General features: G+C 37.8%; 1 protein-coding gene and 1 pseudogene across 23 annotated transcripts in view; one reads left to right on the top strand and one right to left on the bottom strand.

Moving 5' to 3' along the window:
• The window catches only part of LOC122562121 (receptor-type tyrosine-protein phosphatase delta), a 2,484,958-nt gene that overhangs the window by 1,274,986 nt on the left and 1,187,929 nt on the right, over nucleotides 1-22,043 (top strand). For all 23 annotated transcript variants that reach the window (XM_087996666.1, XM_087996678.1, XM_087996656.1 and 20 more), the window contains one exon: nucleotides 1,061-1,109. The gene's annotated coding sequence lies outside the window, so the exon portion shown is untranslated. The remainder of the gene's footprint in view (nucleotides 1-1,060; nucleotides 1,110-22,043) is intronic.
• Nucleotides 1-22,043, bottom strand: part of LOC148151896 (uncharacterized) — a 214,058-nt pseudogene that overhangs the window by 138,140 nt on the left and 53,875 nt on the right.

Here is a 22,043-nt window from a genome sequence, read left to right as displayed (position 1 = left end):
TCTCCAACAGTTTCTTACAGTTAGTGATGCCCTGTGCTGTCATTTTGCTTTCAATGGAGCTATTTTCATTTTTGATCTACCAGTTGCCTTCTTAATCATCCCTTCACACATGCCCTGGCATCCGTGTGTTGAAGGTTATTTGGATATTCTGGCAAAATTCTAACTAATAGGCACTGACACACTGCCAAGAAGTCTGTTGGATTTTACTTCAAGTGGTTTTTAGAGCATCAGGTCTTCTCATTTGGACCTCTCTTGTAATCAGTGACACATTGCATCACAGTGATGTTAACTATGAACCTGTCAGAATTTTTCTACTTTTTCTTCCCATATGTTGATGGTGCAAATGAGAAGCTGGTATCTCAAAATCTATTCTATTTTGTTCTGTACTCTTGTTAGAAAGTGAGAGAACACCTAGTCCATCAAGTAGAGGTTGGATTTTGATTTAGTCAGCAGTATGGCAAACTCTTTAATGCCTAAAGAACCTGAAGGAAATTGTTTTGATTCAAGTAACATTGCCTTAAAGTGAGAAGGGGGCATCCATATGAGCTTGCAATTTAAAGTTTAAGGAAAAACATGTGAAGTATCAGAATTGCCAGTTTATTTTAAAGAAAAGATGCATGATAGTATGTAGCCAGGAATTCTTTGTTCCTTATCTAACAACAAGGATTTGTATAGTTGATGATTATTGAATCTCAAAATTTAAGTATGTGTTGGAAACTGCAAATAAAATCATCCTGTAATCCAGTGTTATGTATTGCTTTACTCATACTTTCTTTTGTCCCCTCAGTCATAGAAATAAGCAGGTCTTTCTTTCAGTAATGTAAAGTCATTGCATAAGAACTTAGTATGCGCTGTAAGTGAAGAAGAATTATGTACAGTTTCTACAAATGCATCTGCCCTAATTTTGCTGTCACGCATTTCACCAATGTGATTCTGATTAATTTTTTAAAACTCCTGGATGATGTTTTTTTTGTCTTTTTATTATTATCATGATTTATACATCTAATTTTACTTCTGGAAATTGTATTCTGTTCTAATTTCTGTTCTTCTTATTTCAAAGGTCTCAGGATAGAGCACATTCCATTGACTTTCAAACAAGCAGACTCAGGGTAAAGTAAATAACTTTTCTTCCTGCTTTCTAGTTCTAAAGGTTAATTAGCAATTTGACAGAGGAGTGCTTATTTGGATCAAATATGAAGTTGTGTTGGATACACATCAATATACAATAGTCTTATAGTAATTTGCTATAGCTGGTTACTCTGCTTTATTTAAATATGTACATAAACTATTTTTACATTGTGTGCAATCTGTAAAAGCGGACTTTGACTCAGAGGTTGTGTAACCTGATTATTTTCCCTTGATTTTATACAGCAATGGCTAAGGATCTTGTTGCAATACTCTGTTGTTGGTTTATGCTTTGGTGACTCTATAGTTGTCCACATACTTTGAAGCAGCAATTCTCAATTTGTGGTGAGACTATGTCTCAGATGTACTCAATTTATTGTCCATAAGCAATGTTCAGGCCTTTTATTTAATATTTATAATCTGGCAATGTGTATTATTGTCCCCGATTTTCAGATCACATTGAAAGAAACATTTGTTTCCCATAACTTTTTTTATAATCTGTATGTATTCCTTGTGAGTGAGATATAGAAATAGGTGTTGCAATATCTTATGCAGTATAAATGCTGAAAGCATATTCTTGCTCAGCAGGTACATGTGATTGCCTAGCTAACTAGTACAATGAGTATAAGTTACCTAAATGCTAGAATGTATTAACATTCAATTAATGATATTAGGCAGATCATCCTTTTGAACCCTTTTACCATGTTGTTTGCTGGGTGGATATGATACACTTGCAAAAGACAATAAAGGATCCATGGCAATAAATGGATGTGTCAGTCTCCAAATTGTAATGTGTCAAATGACAAATAATGAATGTTAAGGTTGATATACAGTTTGCGAATCATCCAAACGTAATGCTGATGTCCTCTGAACCCCTTAGCTAAAATCTTGTACATCCTTAGCTAAAAGCTTGTACATCTACTAAAAGTTCCCATTTTGCTGTGATCATTTGCAATATTGAATGAGACCTCCCCTTAAGACATCCTCTGATTGTAATTTCCCTCTTTGTAACTTTTGGAGTTTAAAAGAAAACGGGAATTATTCCATGCAATTTCTGTTGGGTATCTTACAAATTGGTTAGCTCTATTGGCTTGATTAATAGTGTGTGGTACAGAATAACACCAACAACACCAGTTCAATCGCTATGCTCGCTGAGGTATTTCTTGGTGTCTAATTGCTTGCCATGCCCTAAAGTGATATTATGGCATAGCTCATGATTTAGACCTTTCAACATAGAAGTCCATATTTGTAAAGACATAAATCCCCTAAATGATAATGGGAGATCAGGTAAACTCTAACAGAAATCCTGGTTCCCAACTTGGTAATCCAATACTCTCCGAGGCCATCTCTTAAATAGTATACCTGTCATTTAGTTAAACTTCTGTTAAGTGCAAACTTTTTGAAAATGTTTAACTAATTACTTTCCACCTTCTTATAACTGGATCTTTGTCTTCTGCATGGGATTGTGCGTCTGAGCATGTTAGTATAGAACAAAGGGAAAATAAGTAATTAGTCCACTATATTCACTAATACACTTATTGTTTTCCTGAAAATGTTTATCAGTATAAGTAAAGCTATGAATTGTTTCTCTGCTATGATAAAAGTAACCTGACACCTTTGAAAGTGTGGTCCACTTATTTTTAATGAGATGCATTATTGAAGTAAAATTCTGAGGGAGTGTTATTAAAAACAGTTGAAATAGCATTGTCGTTATTGTTAATGTTGTTTGAGAGCTAAAATAATAAAGGGACAAAAATACATTGAAATTTTGTCAGATTGGAGTGAAAAGCAAAACGTTTATTTAGGTAAGTTTAAAGTTGAATGATACTTAAATGGAGAAAACAGGAGAGATTTTTTTCTGCTGTTTGTCTTTTGATTGCAATAGCACAAAGAAAAGGTTTGTTTATAGGAGAAAATGGTGCCAGTTAACTGGAAATAAAATATACGAATCAAAGAAATGACAATAAACTTTAGAATTGAATTAATTTCATTTGAGTGAATCAAAATCAGATCTATTTTCTGTACCTTTTACAATCTTTCATCTCAGTAATGCATCCAACAATACAACCCAAAGGTAGACCTATTCTACACGATGTGCAGCAAATGCATAACTCTACGCGCACAAAGAAAATCTGCCCCCAAGTGGTTAATTCGGAAGAATCTCACAGATTGACTGTATTGGCATATGGGAGTTGCAATATATTGTTCGGGAATGGTAACAAAACTAATCTGCCCTTCAATTTAAGAAACACACAATGTACATTCTTTCATGCACACCATACTGTAAAGTTTGTCAACAACCTAGAAAGTGTTTAGTGTCAACAGGACAAATAGAAACAAGAGGAGGACATGAGAGCAATGGTAAAGAGGAAGGTCTAGCTCCAATTGTACTCGCACTTGTAAGTTAAATCTCATGGTCGATTCTGCATGTTAACAGACTTGAGGAGTTTGATCTGAAAGCTGTAGATGTTTGTGAACCTCAGGCTGGATGCCTGATCATCACTGGCATTAGATCTGATTTACATTAAATTTGACATTGCAGAGGATATCAGCAAATTGTTGCAATGGTGCAATAGTTTGGGCTGCTCACGTCATCTATTGTTACACTGTGTTGTTACTTGAAGAGTTTTACTCTTAATGCTCATTGCGTAGAAGTCATTTGAAGGTCCAGTTTGGCATTACTTGCCATTTCTATTTATTCTAAAATTAATTAGAAAATAGAAATGAGAAGGGAGGTCCTTTTAGCTTAGAGCTTCAGCACTACATTACTACCCAAGGAAACAGAGTATTTTTGCCAGTGCAAATTTATGGTCTACACAGTTCATTCTATGCACTTTACTTGCATATCTTTATTTTCTTACATTTATTTCTGTTCTTCTCCATCAAGTCTCCTATGTGGTTATGCAGGGGAGGGAGGAAGGCTTGGCATCAGAATTCTTTGCTTATCATCAGAAGATAAACCTCCAAGGTCTTAGCCCCAAAACTATTGCAATTTTCCCTGGTTTAGGACAGGTTGTCAGCTGTGAGCTTGGTTGTAAGAGGATGGATGTGCATCAGTGAAAACTCATTAAAGCTGGGACAGATTTATGGCTGATAACACCACAGCGGATTGTTGCTTAAAGTAATACAGGCACCTGAGTATTTGCTTCTAAGTTAACCCTTCAACAGCATGAACCAGCCCTCTGCCCATTGAATATTATTGACTCCAGAATAGTTTAGCTAGAGCAAACTATTTTATTTTGGTCTTCTTCAATTTGTTCCCCAACTCGCCCTCAGTATTCATTACCTGCAAAAGTTACTTTCAGTTTCCCATCAGGAATGTTGTGGATAGATAGAGGCTCATTGTGTCTGACCTCTATGATTATTTTTCCTCTGTACATGATCTGTGTCTGCTTGACAAGTCTTTTTGTGGTATAGGTGGGATCTGTAAAATTCTATGCTGAATAATTCTGTTAATTCCCAAGTGGTATGAATATTGCACTTTTGATTTTGTTCTTTTATGGAACAGTTAACACCCAAATATCAACTTCTAAGAAGCAAAACGTTCGCGTGGTTTCAAGGGCGATTCAGATATAGAACTAAAGGGATGAAAGTATATGTGGAAGATACGGGTAACGGTGTGCTGACTTGAATGATCAGCCATATTGAATGGCACAGTAGGCTTGAAAGACTGAATGGCATGCTGCTTTGTGTGTTTCCTTGAAATTTTGATAATTGTAAACACAAATATTAATAATAATAGTGTAATTTTAAATACAAATTCAATATGCATTAAATTAAAAGTGAAAAAAAACTGTGGGTGTTGAAGATCTAAATTTAAAACAGCTAGTGCTGGAGAATCTTAGGTTTGGCAACTTCTCAGGAGGGAGAAATATTGTTAACATTTTGAGTCCATTTGGACTGTCCTCAGAACTAAGGAGAGGTGGAGATACGATGGGTTACTGAGACAGGGAGAAGGGCATGAGATCAACATGTAAGGCCAAGAGTAATTGAGATTGGAGATTAAAGGTGTCAGAGAACAAAACTCAAAGGGAATGGTAATATTTGTAGAAGGGACAAGTTCAGAGTATGTCAATAGCAGAAAATTGATTATCTCTGACTGAAAGCAAAGATTACTTACAGTGTGGAAACAGGCCCTTCGGCCCAACAAGTTCACACCGACCCGCCGAAGCGTAACCCACCCATACCCCTACATTTACCCCTTTACCTAACACTACGGGCAATTTAGCATGGCCAATTCACCTGACTTGCACATCTTTGGAGTGTGGGAGGAAACCGGAGCACCCGGAGGAAACCCACGCAGACACAGGGGGAATGTGCAAACTCCACACAGTCAGTGCCTGAGGCGGGAATTGAACCCGGGTCTCTGGCGCTGCGAGGCAGCAGTGCTAACCACTATGCCACCGTGCCGCCAGACAATGGGGGAAACAACGTATCCAGACAATGGGGGAAACAACGTATCAAAATGAAAGACAGATTTCATGGTCTGGAATTGTTTCTCAGGTGCTAGGTTGAGTATAATCAATCATATTTCCCAATGTAATGGCTTGAGTACCAAACTTTGATAATTAATTATTTTCAGTATTCCCAAGTCTTTCGCCTCCAACAGTATTGATGATAGCAGAAACTACAGTCATGTTGAAAATTACTCACATTTTGGACCAGCTTTCAAAGGATGCAGATCAGAATGGTGTTTGCTGACTAGAAGTTGGCATTCTCAGTTGCAATCATTTTCGGTGCCACTGATACGTCATGGAGTACCATTTTTTGCCATTCTGACAAAAGGACACTGGACTTGAATCCTTAACTCCATTTTTTTTCTCTCCATTGATGCTGGCAGTTTCTCCAGCACTTTGAGATTTTGTTTCCAATCTTGAGCAGTTCCTTGCTTTATTTTGTTGCCATAAAATACATTCATCTTTATAAGAAAATATCAGAATAGAGACTTGTTGGTAAATGAGAGAAACCTGAGAAAAGACAATAATTATTTCCAATGGCATCTTGCAAAAAATATGTTTCCACTGGTGAAAATAATGTTACAAATACATCTACATGATCAAAGTTTTGATTATGCTGGTGATAAATCATTACTTACCAAACAATAATGAGGCTGTAGTTGATAAACATTGTTTCCATTTTGGGGAGAAACATGGACTCAACGCATTGCAATTTAGTAGTGGATAGTGGAATATTCAATTTGTCTGGACAGTGCTCCAATTATCAAGTTTGTGGTCTGCACTTTTGGAAAGAAGTATAGAAAATAGGAGAATGAGTCGAACATTTGACACAGCTATGCAATGCTGAATAACTGAGGAGGCACATGAATTACTTGGAATGAAAGTTATTAGACACAAACGCAAATGGGGTAATTTAAATTAGACTTTGTAATGACTTGTCAATCCTTGCTTCAACCTTGTTGGAAGCCAATGTGATCTCAAAGAAAATAACTGCTTGCTTTGTCCTTACTTTTCTTTAGAAAGTATTGAAATAGACAAACATAGAATCAAAGCACATCAGTTTTATGATGTCACTTTTTACAGGCAACACAGCTTCACAAGAGATATGATGTTTTAAAATTATTGACAGCATGTATTTTGCAATATCCAGATGATGTAAAGATCACATCATTTTCTTTATTTTATTTTTGTCTGGAATAAAAGGATATTGTTTTAAACCAAGGAGACTGTACACAGTAATGTTTATAGTTTTAGAATTCATGTTCACCAAAGTGCATTGAGAGTTTCTGTAATGTTGCATTTTGTTAAAACAGTGAGAGCAGAAGCAAACGTCACAGAGTCAATCGTTTCCAAATTATGGGAAAAATTCTGAACAACAATGTTCTGATTGGCTCCTGACCAGTTGTCATAGCTTATGTGGAGTCAGTGTAGTGTAGAACCACTTAGTCTACAAAGATAAAGTTTCAAAATATCTGTCTGTCAATTGTGTGGCCATACTGGAAAGTCTCCAGCAAGAGCTAGGGATCTTCCATTCATCTCTTTTGGAAATCCTCTATTGAAGGATGAAGAAAACCTTCAAAGACAGTGAAAGGATAAATTCTCAACCAATGAATGGAAGAGAGTGTTAGTTTGCAAACAAGGAAGAACCGAAATAAATTGAAAAAAAAAACAGAAAGAAACAACACATCAAGATCTGTGGTCCAAACTGGTACTATTAAACTGTGTTTCCCTTAATATCCATTGACTTATCTGTCTTTCTATATGTCTGACTGTGAAGGGATGATTTTAAGAAGGGTTAGAGTTTAAGTTGTCAAGTCAGAAATTCAAATTCAACAAATATCAAAATTGCTGGTGAAATTCAGTAGATCTGGCAACATCCGTGGGAAGAAAGCAGGTTTAACATTTTGAGTCTGGTGACTCTTCATCAGACCTGATAACAGCTTAGAAAAATTGGTATTTATACTGAAGACAAGGTAGAATTGGTGGGATAGGGAAGGGAAAGGTGAGTGGATAGGCGGAGATGGAGCCCAAATAGAGAGGGATATGAAAGGGGTACATCAGGAAATTATTGATAGTAGGTCAGGATGAAAGAAAAGTTGAATAAGTGATAATGAGAGCTGAAAGTCGCAGAGAATGAGTGCTGAAAGCAACCCATGTCATAACAGGACTGGATGTGGATGTGGGGGTGACTAACAAAAATAAAAGAATGGAATCAGGATCTAAAAAGTTACTGTACTCAATTTTAAGTCTCAGAGGCTGCAGTGTGCCCAAGTGGAAAATGGGATGCAGTTCTTCAAGTTTGTGCTGAGGCTCATTGTTACATTACAGCAGGCTTGCAACAGTAATGTTGGCATGGGAACACAGTGGTGTGTTGAAGTTGCAGGCAACTGGATGCTTTCAGTTATTTTTACCTGCAGAATATAGGTATTCTGCATAACAGTCACCTAGCCTGTGTTTCATCTCCCCATTGTAGAGAAAACTACCCGTGAACAGCGAATGCAGAAGACTATGTGAATGAATTACAGGTAAATCGCTGTTTCACCAGAAAGATATGTCTGGGTGTTGGATAGTGAGGAGGGAGGAGGTAAGCGGCCTGGTGCTGCATCTTCTGTGATTGCATGAAAAGGTTCCAAAGAGGTATGGGGACCTACCCCTGTCTCACTTTCTCTGGGCTCCATCTTCACGTATCCACTCTCTTCTCTGTTCTCCAACAATGGAGCCTTGTCTTCACCATAAATACCACCTTTTCCTGGTTCTGTTGAAGAGTCACCAGATTCAAAACATTAACTCGGCTTTCTTCCCACAGATACTGTTCAACCTGTTAAGCTTCAGCAACAATTTCTACTTCTGTTTTATTTTAGTAATCCATATTTCCTAATTGCCAATGATTAAAGACAATTTCTTTAAAATAAACAGTTATTTCCTTAAGTCTACAAACCTAGTGAGTGTTTCCTTTTACTCTGAGTTCGTCAGTCAGGTAAATTGGGAACTTTGACTAAACCTTCTCACATTTATTATGATTCCAGTAATAGTAGGACTAAATTTCTAATGCACTACCCCAGTGACGAGAGACTCTATTCTCAATATGTTCCTGAATTACAACTTTGCATTGAGATAAAAACACTTTATTTTTAATCAACTTGTTCAGGCACGCTTCCGTGATATGGCATTAAAACCTGAGCTTTCCAGCCTGGATGTGTAGGCATTGCTATGGCATGACAAGAGCATCATTGATTGTTTTCATCATTGCAATTTTCAGCAGGACATGATGCTCCCTGGTAATCAAGCAATGTTTTTCTGAAATAAACTTTTCAGTGTGTCCAGATCACAAAAGTTGAATGCATTCTGCATCAACCAAGATGGAGTACTATGTGATTGTACTATTTGTTAGAACACTCAGTAATATTGCCAATAAACCTTAAATTATACAGTGCAAAATGAGATTGATGCCTTTGATCAATCTCAGAGCTGCTGTGTCAGCTGGATTCTCAATTAGTTTGCTCTTGTGAGACAAATGATAGGATCTCCGCACATCGTAGTTTGGTGCTGTTCAGATACTTAACATCCTGTCGCATGGAGGAGCTGACTTCATACAATAACAGCTCACTCCTTTCATTTTGTTTTGTTTGGCCAGCCGTGGAAGGCTGGCAACCTGGAACAGCAGCAGTCAATTATTGACAATCAGTTGTGCACCAAACAACTTGCTGACACCAAGCAAAGGACAATGAGTAGAGGGTGATGGAGCCGGAGGGTCTGGATGTAAAAGAGAAGGTAACACAGGAGAAACTATCACAGTGTCACTTTTCTTCAGCATGCTTTTAATAATTTTAGTGCAAGTTGAAATAGTGCTGTGTGAATGCTGGACTATTCAAATATGCCAGTTACAACATGGAATGATCCTTTAATTTTATACAACTTGCTCAGCTGTGTGTTGGCTTACAGTTCCTTTTGTGTTGGCCATTTGGAGGTATGTCAGATGCCTCTGGCACATACCCAGTTTCAGATTTCCATTCCATTTACAATATAGTCCAAGCCTGACAATCATGATACTGCCTTAAAATTGTTTACATTTAAAACATTGTCAGTGAAAGATCTATTTTCGAAGAGTGGCAATGTTAGGAGAAATCTGCAAATGGCACTCAAATATGGTTCTTCTTCCAAGTGCAAATAGTTGATATTGATTAGACCTGTGCTTTTTTTTGGGACCCTTTATTTTATTCTTACTTGTGTACTTTTGTAGTAATAGCATGCTACAAATTCCATGTAACTACGATGATGTGCTCACGAAACAAGGAACAGAGGTAAGGGAGAATCCAGTTTTTTTTTAAAGAATGAAACTGATTTGGATTTTGGTAATGACATTTTTTTCTAATTTCGCTCCAAGGGGAAGTTATTATCCATGAGCCTAATTTAGTGTGTGGATGCCATTGGCAAAACTGAGCTTAGTAAAGCCTATGCCATTTTCAGAGTGCTATTCGATAGGGCACTGATAACTTAGAGCAGAACAACCAAGATAATTCCCAGATGTCTTGGTTTAGAAAAGTGACTCGGATGTAAATGACATTTCCACTAAAGTTAAAAATCACACAACACCAGGTTATAGTCCAACAGGTTTAATTAGAAGCACTAGTTTTTGGAGCGCCACTCCTTCATCAGGTGGTTGTGGATGACACAATTGTAAGACACAGAATTTATAGCAAAAGTTTACAGTGTGATGTAACTGAAATTATACATTGAAAAGCACCTTGATTGTTTGTTGAGTCTTTCATCTGTTCGAATACCATGATAGTTTCACTTCTTTCATATGTAAATCACCTGTGTGAGTATCTCTCCAGCTATGTTGAAGGCATCTTGCAATCTATTGTACAGGGGATCCCCAGCTTTTGTCGCGACACTACGGATTTCTTACAGAAACTCAGCACCCACGGACCAGTCGAACCGAGAACATTCTTCATCACAATGGATATTTCAGCACTCTACACCAGCATCCCCCACAATGACAGCATCACCGGAACAGCCTCAGTACTCAACACCAACAACTGCCAATCTCCAAACACCGTCCTACAACTCGTCCGCTTTATCCTCAATCACAACGTCTTTACCTTTGACAACCAGTTCTTCATCCAGACACATGGAACAGCCATGGGGACCAGATTTGCACCCCAATATGCCAACATCTTCATGCAAAGGTTTGAACAAGACCTCTTTTCTAAGCAGGACCTCCAACCAACATTATACCTCAGGTACATTGACGACATTTTCTTCCTCTGGACCCATGGTGAAGAGTCACTGATAAAACTACACAGTGATATCAACAGGTTTCATCCCACCATCAAACTCACCATGGACTACGCTCGACTATCTGTCTCATTCTTGGACACGTGCATCTCCATCAAGAATGACACCTCAGCACCACACTCTACCGCAAACCCACAGACAACCTCGCAATGCTACACTTCTCCAGCTTCCACCCAAAACATATTAAAACAGCCATCCTCTATGGACAAGCCCTAAGCTTACACCGGATCTGCTCAGATAAGGAGGAACGTGATGCGCATCTGGAAGTTCTCAGGGATGCCCTCACAAGAACAGGGTACGAGGCTCAACTCATCGACCGCCAGTTCCGACGTGCCACAGCTGTAATGACCTCCTCAGGAGACAGACACACACTGCAACCGACAGGGACCCTACGTTGTCCAGTACTTCCCAGGAGTTGAAAAACCACGCCATGTTCTTCATGACCTGCAACACAGTATCAATGTGGATGAGCACCTCACCAAGACCTTCTCCACACCTCCACTGCTCGCCTTTAAACAACTAACAAACCTCAAACAGATCATTGTTCGTAGCAAGCTGCCCGCTTTCAGGACAACTCCACACAACCCTGTCACGGTAGGTGCTGCAAGACGTGTCAGAGTGTGGACATGGATACCGCCATTACACGTGGGCACCTCCCACCATGTACATGGCAGGTACTCATGCGACTCAGCTAACGTTGTCTATCTCTTACGCTGCAGACAAGAATGCCCTGAGGTATGGTACATTGGGGAAACCGAGCAAAGGCTATGGCAACGGATGAATGGGCATCACACAACAATCAACAGACAGGAGTGTTCCCTCCCAGTGGGGGAACACTTCAGTGGTCCAGGACATTCGACCTCGGAGCTTCGGGTACAATCCTCCAAGGCGGACTTCGGGACAGGTAGCAGCGAAAAGTGGCCAAGCAGAGGCTGATAGCAAAATTCCGTACCCATAGGGAGGGCCTCAACTGGGACTTTGGGTTCATGTCACACTAAAGGTGACCACCATTGCACTACACACACACACACACAGACACACACTCACACACACCTATACACACACATACACACGTATACACACACATATACACGTATACACAGATACGCACACAGACACACACACCTCTACAGACACACATACTCCCACACTCACACATGCATCTTCTCACAGATGTAGACCACTCTACACTCACACACACACATATACACTCTCTCACAGACACTCACAACCTCCCACCCCAGACACACACACATTCCTACAGACACACACGCTCCCACACTCACACATGCACCCCCTCACAGACTTAGACACTCTACACTCACATACACACACATATACACACTCTCTCACACTCACAACCCCCCAACCCAGATAGACAGACAGACATACACACACACACACATGCGCACACATATACAAATACGTTTGTGGGGCGAATTTGTACTTGCAGAGTTACATTGTACTTTGCTCAAAAATTGCATCAATTCATGTAAGACTCTGTTAACTCACTTTTCAGATGAAAATCAGTCTAAACATTATGGCACAGACAGAGAACACAGGGGGCCAACACCTTCAACGTATTATCTGGCTTACACCAATTGTTACAGTTAACCTGAGAATGTAACTTGTAATTTAAAAAAAATTGTGATTTACATATGAAAGAAGTGAAACTATCATGGTATTCAAACAGATGAAAGACTCAACAAACAATCAAGGTATTTTTCAATGTATAATTTCAGTCATGTCACACTGTAAACTTTTGGGATAAATTCTGTGTCTTACAATTGTGTCCTCCACAACCATCTGATGAAGGAGTGGCGCTCCAAAAGCTAGTGTGCTTCCAATTAAACCTATTAGTCTATAACCTGGTGCTGTGTGATTTTTAACTTTATACATCCCAATCCAACACCGGCATCTCCAAATCATTTCCACTAAAGAAAGGAAGACTGAGAGTAAAGGTTTGACTTATTACATCATAGAGATGAGAAAAATTTACTTAAGCATCTTCTTTAAATTTAGTTGTGAATATAAAACCAGAGGACATGAGCATCAAACTAACCACGTTTGAGTAAAACAAAATGGAAGAGCTCCCAGCTTCTCTCAGAGAGCAGTAGATATGGTAAATAGACCTTTTGCAAAAATCAAGTAATGAACACATTTATTAAAACAGTTGCTTCAATATTAGACAGGAAACTGAATTAAAGGCTACAACAATAGTACAGGGGAAAAAATAATCAAATCCATTGTGAATATATTTCTTCAGCTCCTGGAATTATGTAAATAACCTGGCAAGAAAGATGAACAGTGAAGAATGAGTACTGAAAGGAGTAATAAGTGGGTACTTTGTACAGTTACTTTCAGGTGATCTGCAGTGCAAATCGATGCAGACATTTTATGTGAGATGAATGGAGTCTATCAGGGAGCGAATTATGGATGGTGTTCTGATATACTTGTTCTCTCAAGGCAAGTGCAGATAAATTCCATTTAATAACAACATTTCTGTTTATGCACAGATCAAGTAAAGCTATCAATCAATACCAAGTGAATATTCATCAACACTGCAAAATCACTGAGTATAGTAGCAGTTTATGCTTCACTTCAAAAGAAATACTGTCGTCGGTGCATGTAGTATCCCTGAAACATTTTTAAAAAATCTTTTTTCAAATATTATTTTGCATTTTGAGCGATCAGTTTTCAATAGTTGTTCTGTAAATAATGTACCCTGTTGCCTAAATTAAGTCTGTCATGCTCTTTCTAATATAAAACTGTCAACGCCATTTTCAGAAGGGAGTGTTTCATTCCAGGTTTCATCAGACAAGCAGTTGGTGTACTTATTTTGAAAGCCATCATGTTAGCTGAATTTACAGCTTGCAAGTCTGAAATTCTTGCTCCTGTGACATTTAGAGAGCATCAAGAAAACAGCATCCATACATCGTCGCATTGATTGAGTTTATTGTTCATGTAGTTGAAAAGGAGCACATAATGATGTAAATATTGATATTTATGTTCACAAATTTGAGACAGGAGAATATTACAACTGACTGAGAAGGGATGAATGACTCTTTCCCTTGTTCCACTCCTGAAACAAGGCAACCAATTTCTTGATGTAACAAATAAAGAACTAATTTACCACAAATCAAACTTACTCATGAGAAAATATAGAGATTATTAACGGAAGGTTTAACATGTGCAAATTTATATAAATACTATCTTGAAAACTTAGACGCACACCAATATGGGTAAAACTGTAAACCAAAGCTCTGCATCATGCTACCCGATAAGTACTTCAAACAAAAAATAATTATTCATATATTGTTAAAAATGGTGCTCTGTAGCCAAAGTGATTTTATTCACAAACTATTGGCACTAGAGTTGCTTGCCAGATCAGGTGTGGTCGACTGCTGTTGCTTTTCTCGAGACAATGAGACATTTCAAAATCACCTGCAGGAACCCTCTATGTACAGTGTTACAATCAATGTTTCTAATTCTCAAACTTTTGCTGAGAGATGTTTCAGAAAGAGGGTAAAGAGAGAGAGAGCAAATGCGAAGTGTCACTCTTTCAATGATTGTCTTCAAATCTAATAATTCTAATATACCCACAACCTCTGACATGTGAGCTCTCTCTAAGAGTTTTGCTGTGTTGATGTCGCAATCCAACAATTTGTGCCTTTGGAAAATGCAATGTTTCTTTTGCTGTAGGCGATATCTTCGGTTTTGGAAAATGTTCCAAAATAAAACAAAATCAAGAAATATAAATGTTCATTCAGTGACACTCAAAGTCAATATTTCAAAGGACACATCTTCATAATAAGAGACATCAGCATCAATATAAAGTCAAATGCTCCCAAACCCACCAAATTTGTTTAAGGCTAAAGTGTATTAAATTGTTTTACTAATCAACAAATCATGTAGCTAGATTCACCATATTTTTTGTGAATCCTGCAACAAGTCGAGTTTGAAATAAGTTTGAATTGCACATGTAAAACTGGTGAAAAATTGGAGAGAAAAAAATATAAAGAGATTCTTGCCTCCATTTAGGAAGGAAAATTAAGATGAAGTTAGTTCTCAACTGTTAGCTGTGGTTCAGTTAGTTGCACTCTCACCTCCCTCAGGAATCAAAATATACTTCAGGACTTGAACACAAAGAACAAAACAAGCAATCCAGTGCAATACTATGCTATGAAGGGTTGTCTTTTACATGATTTATTAAATCAAGCTTGCTTCTGCACAGGTAGATGTGAACAATCCCTTGGCATTACTTTGAAGAAGAGCATGTCATTTGTTCCTGTTGTCCAGGCTAATATTCCTCAATCATTAAAAATACAGATTACCTGGTCACTATCACATTGCTGTTATGGGCGATTGCTCTGTACTGTAAAAATAGTGTGGAGGTGCCTGTGTTAGACTGAGGTGGACAAAGTTAAAAATCACACAACATCAGATTATAGTCCAACAGGTTTGTTTGGAAGTACCAGCTTTTGGAGTGCTCCGAAAGTTTGTACTTCCAAATAAACCTGATGGGCTATAACCTGGTGGTGTGTGGTTGTTAATTCTGTCAAAAGGAAGCAGGATTAGAGTTGAAAATACAGAGAGGTGGTTATATTGGAACATTTAAAATTCTGATGGGGCTGATCATGTTAAATGTTGTGAAGATGGTTTCTCTAGCTGGAATGGATGGTCACAGTCTTACTAAAAGAGATCAGCTATTTAAGACGCAGAACATTTCTTCACACAAATGATAGTTAATCTTTAGATTTCTCTGCCAGAGAGATGATCTTGAATCTTCAATCATTAGTAATAAGAGGCATAGATAGAATTGATGGTAGTTGCTTTTGCCTAACATGGGGGATTTCAAGACAAGGGACACATTTTTCAGGTGAGAGAAGTGAGATTTAAAAAGACATCGGGGCAAATCTTTTACGCAGAGAGTGGTTCGTGTCTGGAATGAACTTCCTGAAAAAGTGGTGGATGTGGGTACAAGTACAATGTTTAAAATACATTTGGATGGGCACATGAATCAGATCGGTTTGGAGGGATATGGGCCAAGAGCATGTAGGTGGGACTAGTTTAGTTTGGGATTACATTTGGCATGGTCCAGCTAGATCAAAGGGTCTGTTCCCATGCTGTATGATTCTACAACTCTATTAAGGAGAGGGGGACCAACAGCTTTTTGAATGTTAAAAAAAAAGATGTGATGAATGTGCAGAAAGATGAGGTTGATGTGGAAAATCAACTTTAATGAAATACCATTATCAAATTATAGAGAAGGCCTAGAGGATTGGTGGCGTTTATTTTTAAAAATAGATTTAAGTCCAAATTCACAATTTTGATGAAATACCTGTAAATAAAATGTATAATAATTAAGATTTGTATTGACATTTTTGACTTAAATTAACAAAATTGGAAACTTCACCTCCTGATGTTTAGTCCAATATAAAAATATAATGACCCGAATAAATGAGAATTGTTCTACACTTTGGTAAACATAATGTTTGCAGTACAAATTTAGACATGAACAACTGGGTGTAAGATGGTGTCTTCCACCTTCCAAATAGAATTATCACTTCTTCAGACCTCGTCTGAATTATTCCAGCCACTGACGGGTTGATTTTGTGAAGCCCAAACAAACTGATAGTAAAGAGAGGTCATTAAATAAATTGCGTTGAAAAGTATGATTGAGACTTAGAAACAACTTACCTGGTTCTGAAATTGTTAAGTGGCAGGAGACAGAGTAGTGATAATAGACCTCATTGACCTATTGAGGGGAGGAGGGTAAGATAATTATCACTAAGATCTGGGCTTTCTTTACAGTCAGCTGGCATCCTGTTCATGTATTGCCATGTGTAAAATTAAGATTTTTTTTCATAATTCTCTACCTCCTGCAATTAATTGCTACAGCCCAGGTTACACAGATACAATCAATTTTTTACAAATCTATGAATCCAGAAAATAAAGCTGGCTGGCAACTCATAAGTATGTCAACAGACAGTAATTTAGTTACATGTGTGAATGTAATTAATTTTATTTAATTTTCAAGTTCAGGACTATTAACTTGTTAAATGAGAACAAGGTTAGTTTTGAAACTGTGTTGCTTAATAGAAGAGAATTGTCATTTAGACATTATGGATATAATGTCTTTGGGGGGTTAAAATTATACCTAAATATTATATTGGACAGGGATGTTGTAATGTGGAGTTAATCATGCCTGATTAAGAGCTGGTCTTGAGGATAGATGTTCATTCAAAGTACATCAAATAATTAATCATTAGCATTTGACTGGCATCAGGTGCCAATCCATAATGCTCTACTTGGAAGAATTGTTTGAATATGAAAAATTTAAATGAATTAATTAACGGTAAATGAATAAACAAGTTGCTTGTATTCTTTCCCGATTTGAGGTCTAATCATATCATCTGTCATAAACACAATCAGAAATTGCTGAAAAATCTCAACTGGACTGGATGCATCTATGGAGAGAAAGAGGACTTAATGCTTCAGATGACATTTCTTCAGACCTCGTCTGAATTATTCCAGCCACTGACGGGATGATTTTGTGAAGCCCAAACAAACTGACAGTAAAGAGAGGTCATTAAATAAATTGCGTTGAAAGTATGATTGAGACTTAGAAACAACTTACCTGGTTCTGAAATTGGTTAAGTGGCAGGAGACAGAGTAGTGATAATAGACTTTATTGACCTATTGAGGGGAGGAGAATCTATCACTGAAAGATAATCATTTGAGATACTGGGCTAACCACTGCTACCATATTTGATAAGCCCACAGACAGATCTTTTTGTTGCTGTCTTGGCCTGAAACTCTAAGCATCTGTTTAAGGTTCTTTTGCCACAAACTTCAGAAATGAGACAACAAGGTTTGGTACAGCAGAAGGACAATGGCTACACGTATTCGCTTCAATGGTGGTTAGAGTGTATAGGTTTTCTCAACATGAGTGCATACTTGATGAGTAGAACAGGATTTAAATGTATAACTGATAAAAACACATGGTTCCATATTTATGCTAAATCCTGCACTTCTTTCCCTCATTACAGCTGGGTACATGGGATCTAAGTGACTATACTGATTCAATTCTTTCCATGTGGCTTGCAAAAATGCTATGATTGGAAATTGACGTAATATGTGGCATTAATAGCCAAACTACATCATCAATTAGTTTTGATGCTTTAAATCACGTGGAACTGGGACCTGAGGGAATAAGGTTTGACTAAACAAACTAGAGGAACAAATATGCAGGGTGATTCGGGGGACTTGCAGGAGCAATAGGGTTGTCATAGTAGGGGATTTTAATTTTCCTAACATAAACTGGGACAGCCACAGCATTAAGGGCTTAGATGGGGAGGAATTTGTTCAGTGTGTTTAGGAAATTTTCCTTAAGCACTATATAGAGAGTCCTACGTGGAAAGCGGCAAAATTCAACCTACTCTTGGGAAATCGGGCAGGACAGGTGACAGAGGTGACACTGTGGGAGCACTTTGGGGCCAGTGACCATAATTTCTGTTAATTTTAAAGTAATTATGGAGAGAGACTAAACTGATCCACAGGTTCAAGTTCTAAACTGGGACAAGGTTAAATTTGATGGAATTAGACAGGAGCTTGCAGGATTTTATTTGGTTTGTTTGCAGGCAGAGGGACCTCCGGCAAGTGGGAGGCCTTTAAAAGTGAGACAGCTAGAGTCCAAAGTCTATAGATTCCTGTAAGGGTGAAAGGCAAGGTTGTCAGAAAAAGGGAACCCTGGATGACAAAAGATATTGAGGCTTTGACCAGAAAAAAGGAGGTATGGTTCAGGTATCTGCAGCTGGGATCTAGGGCATGGCTGGAGGTATGTAGGGAATACAGGAGTTTACTGAAGAAGAAAATCAAGAGGGAAAAGGGGGGCATGAGCTTGCCTTGGTTGAGAAGATTAGAGTGAATTCAAAGTGGTGCTTTAAGTATATTGAAGGAAAAAGAATAATAAGGGAGAGAATAGGACCCCTCATAAATCTGTTCTTTGATGAAGTGACCGGGAATGTTGACAGGGCAGGGAGTTAGATGTAATTTATATGGATTTCAGTAAGGCCTTTGATGAGGTTCCACATGATAGGCTGCTCTGGAAGGTTAGAGCGCATGGAATCCAGAGGAGCTGACAAATTGGATACACAATTAGTTTGATGGTATGAAGCAGAGGGTAATAGTGGAAGGATGCTTTTTGGACTAAAGGCCTGTAATGAGTGGAGTGCCTCAGGGATCAGTGCTGGGCCCATTGCTGTTTGTTATCTATTTCAATAATTTGAATGAAAATGTACAAGGAATAAGTTTGCAGATGACACTAAAACAAGAGGTATTGTGGACAGTGGGGAGGGTTATCAGAAATTGCAGCAGGACCTTGATCAGCTGAAGAAGTGGCTCAAGAAATGGCAAATAGAGTTTAATATAGATAAATGTGAGGCCTTGCACTTTGAAAAGTCAAATCAAGGTAGGAATTTCATGGTAAACATTAGGACCTTCAGGAGTGTATGGAACAGAGGGATCTTGAACTTCAGGTGCACAGGTCTTTGAAAGTGCAGTGACAGGTAAGCAGGGCAGTGAAAAAGCTTTTGGCACACCTGCCTTCAGCAGTGAGGGAATTGAGTAAAGAAACTGGGAAGTTATGTTGCAGTTGTACAGGATATTGGTGAGGCCACATTTGGAGTATTGTGTTCAGTTTTGGTCACCTTGCTATAGGAAGGATGTTATTAAACTAGAAAAAGTGCAGAAGAAATTTACACGGATTTTGCCAGGACTCGAGGGTCTGAGTTAAAGGGAGACATTGGATAAGCTAGGACTTTTTTATTTACAGCACAGGAGACTGTGATGGTAACTTATAGAAGTGTATAAGATCATGGATAGTACAAAACTGGAGCATGCACTCTTGTGGCTCTTTTATAGTGTTAAATAGAAGTTTCATAATGAGCATGATTTGATCCTAAGACTCAGACATTAGTTCCTAAGGTGAGATGTTTTAGTTCACTGCAGTAGCATGCATTTCCCTTGAAACCTTATTGAATTGCAGATCAACAATGTGAAGTGTTAAATCAGCTCATCTCCACAGTGGCACCTAACAATGACAAAATAAAATGAAGAACAAAGTTAAGTACAACATCTAGCAGTTCACAGAAACAAAAATTATTGAAAACAGCAAAACATCTTTCAATGATAACAATGCTGTGATAGCACACTTGTGGTTAGAAAGATGGCAGTTTGTCATCCACACTTTACACAGTATTCTCTCATACCATCTCACCTTGTTTCACTGCAGATTTTCAGTAACTTCAAGATGTTCAAAGTATACTTTTGGTGTACTGATTGCAAACTTATTTTGATTTAGATCATATAGGTAACATGTTTTGTCCAAGGTAATTTAGTCATTTCGGCCAATGTAATTCTAATCCATTGATGGCAATATGTTGTCAATAGACTGTTGACTACATTCACCAACATTAGTTTGCATGGCTCACTGACCTTTGTCTGATACTTGCCTTCCCTTCATAGATCTTAATGTCTCCACTTATGGACATGGGGTTTCTGTCAATGTTCAATGATGCCTACCATCTCCCATGCTACCTCAACCTAGGCTTCTTCATGCATACTACATCCTGTTAGGACTCCATTCCATTCTCCTCCCTAGAATGGCAAGCAAGTTGGGAAGGTACGGCAAGAATCAAAACAATCAGAATTATGACAACAAGAAAAAAAATCCCAATTTTTCCTTTGAGCTTCAAACAGTGACTTTAGAATCTCATGTTTGAGTAGCAACTACAATATTTCCATGTACTTGTATCTCATTAATGACCCAATTCACCTCATTTCTATGCCACTTCCAAATCTTCTGTCTTTCCTCAGGCACATTGCTTTGCTGCTTCAAATAAATGTTATTTCAGTGAACTCCTAAAAGTAACAATTAGCTTTGTTCTTTTTTATTATTAGCGCTAACTGTCAACATGGAAATCAGCTAGTAGAACACTAGATATGGTTGATATGCAAGCAATATTTGCCAGATAATCCTGAATATCTAAAGAATTACACTGATTTAAGATATTGCACTTTTGTGCAGTGGAAGCTACATATTTTAATATGGGGCTGTATTCTTTGTGGATAAGAAGAACATGTACACACTGCACCTATTTTAACTCAACAAAATAGGGAAATTTCTTGACCAAACAGTCAACCTACCTAATTTATAATTCAAACAAAACTTTGCAGTAACTGTCAGTCATAATTCATTGGTGAATTCTCCAAGGCAGCACCTCAACATTCAGAGTCCACTTGCTAACTAATAAGCACATTCCCCTCATAAAGTATAAACACCACTTTCCTGTTCTTGTGAATTGTTCTGATAAGTGAGAGATGAAAAGATTTTTAAACATTTCTTTTTTTCAGTAATATTGAAGTTTTGTATAACCAAATGAAAATCCATTTGTCTTTTGTTCCATTAGATCTTTGTCATTAATCTTCAGCATACTATACCTTATCTGATACCTTCCATTTGATTCTTCTGCTTCCTGCTCCTTTCAATGCATAAAACCCATCACAATTCTATTTTACATCAGGTCCAAAGAACAGTCCAAGTTAACTCAAACATTAACTGTCTTTCACTTTCCATAGATAATGCAACAGCTGATATATTTCTCCGGCAATGTGTGATTTTATTTTATTTTTTCAGCGTGAGCAGAATTTCATGTTTATTTCTCTGAATAAATGATCTGCTCATTAGTTTCATCATACTTTTCTTGAATAAGATGCAGATAATTTGACAGTTGTATTCTCTACACGAAATAAATGACGACACTTCCAAAGTACTTCATGATCTGTACCCACTTTGGGATGGTCTAAAGTCATGAAAGATGCTATGTAAATATAAACCTTTCTTTCAAAAAAGAATTTCATTAATTGCTTCATAAAGAAATTAAAATGCAATAATTTCCTTTCAATGCAAGTACGTGAAGCTCACGATTGAATTCTGTAAGGTCAGAAAGGTTTAGGTGATAAATTGTTTAAGAGACAAAGGTGAAAAAGTGCTTATCAAACACATCAGCTGAAGGTCTGCAGTACATACTTCACTTTACTCAAGCAGCTAGCAATTTACGAGGTTGGTTGTAATTCAAGCACAACACTGCTTCAATCATA

Source organism: Chiloscyllium plagiosum, unplaced genomic scaffold, assembly GCF_037043375.1.
Source record: "Chiloscyllium plagiosum isolate Xiang-an unplaced genomic scaffold, Cpla_swu_hap1 HiC_scaffold_2, whole genome shotgun sequence".
In the NCBI taxonomy this organism is placed as follows: Eukaryota; Metazoa; Chordata; class Chondrichthyes; order Orectolobiformes; family Hemiscylliidae; genus Chiloscyllium; species Chiloscyllium plagiosum.
The sequence above is the reverse complement of the archived record's forward strand: the minus strand, read 5'-3'. Positions and strand labels throughout refer to the sequence as shown.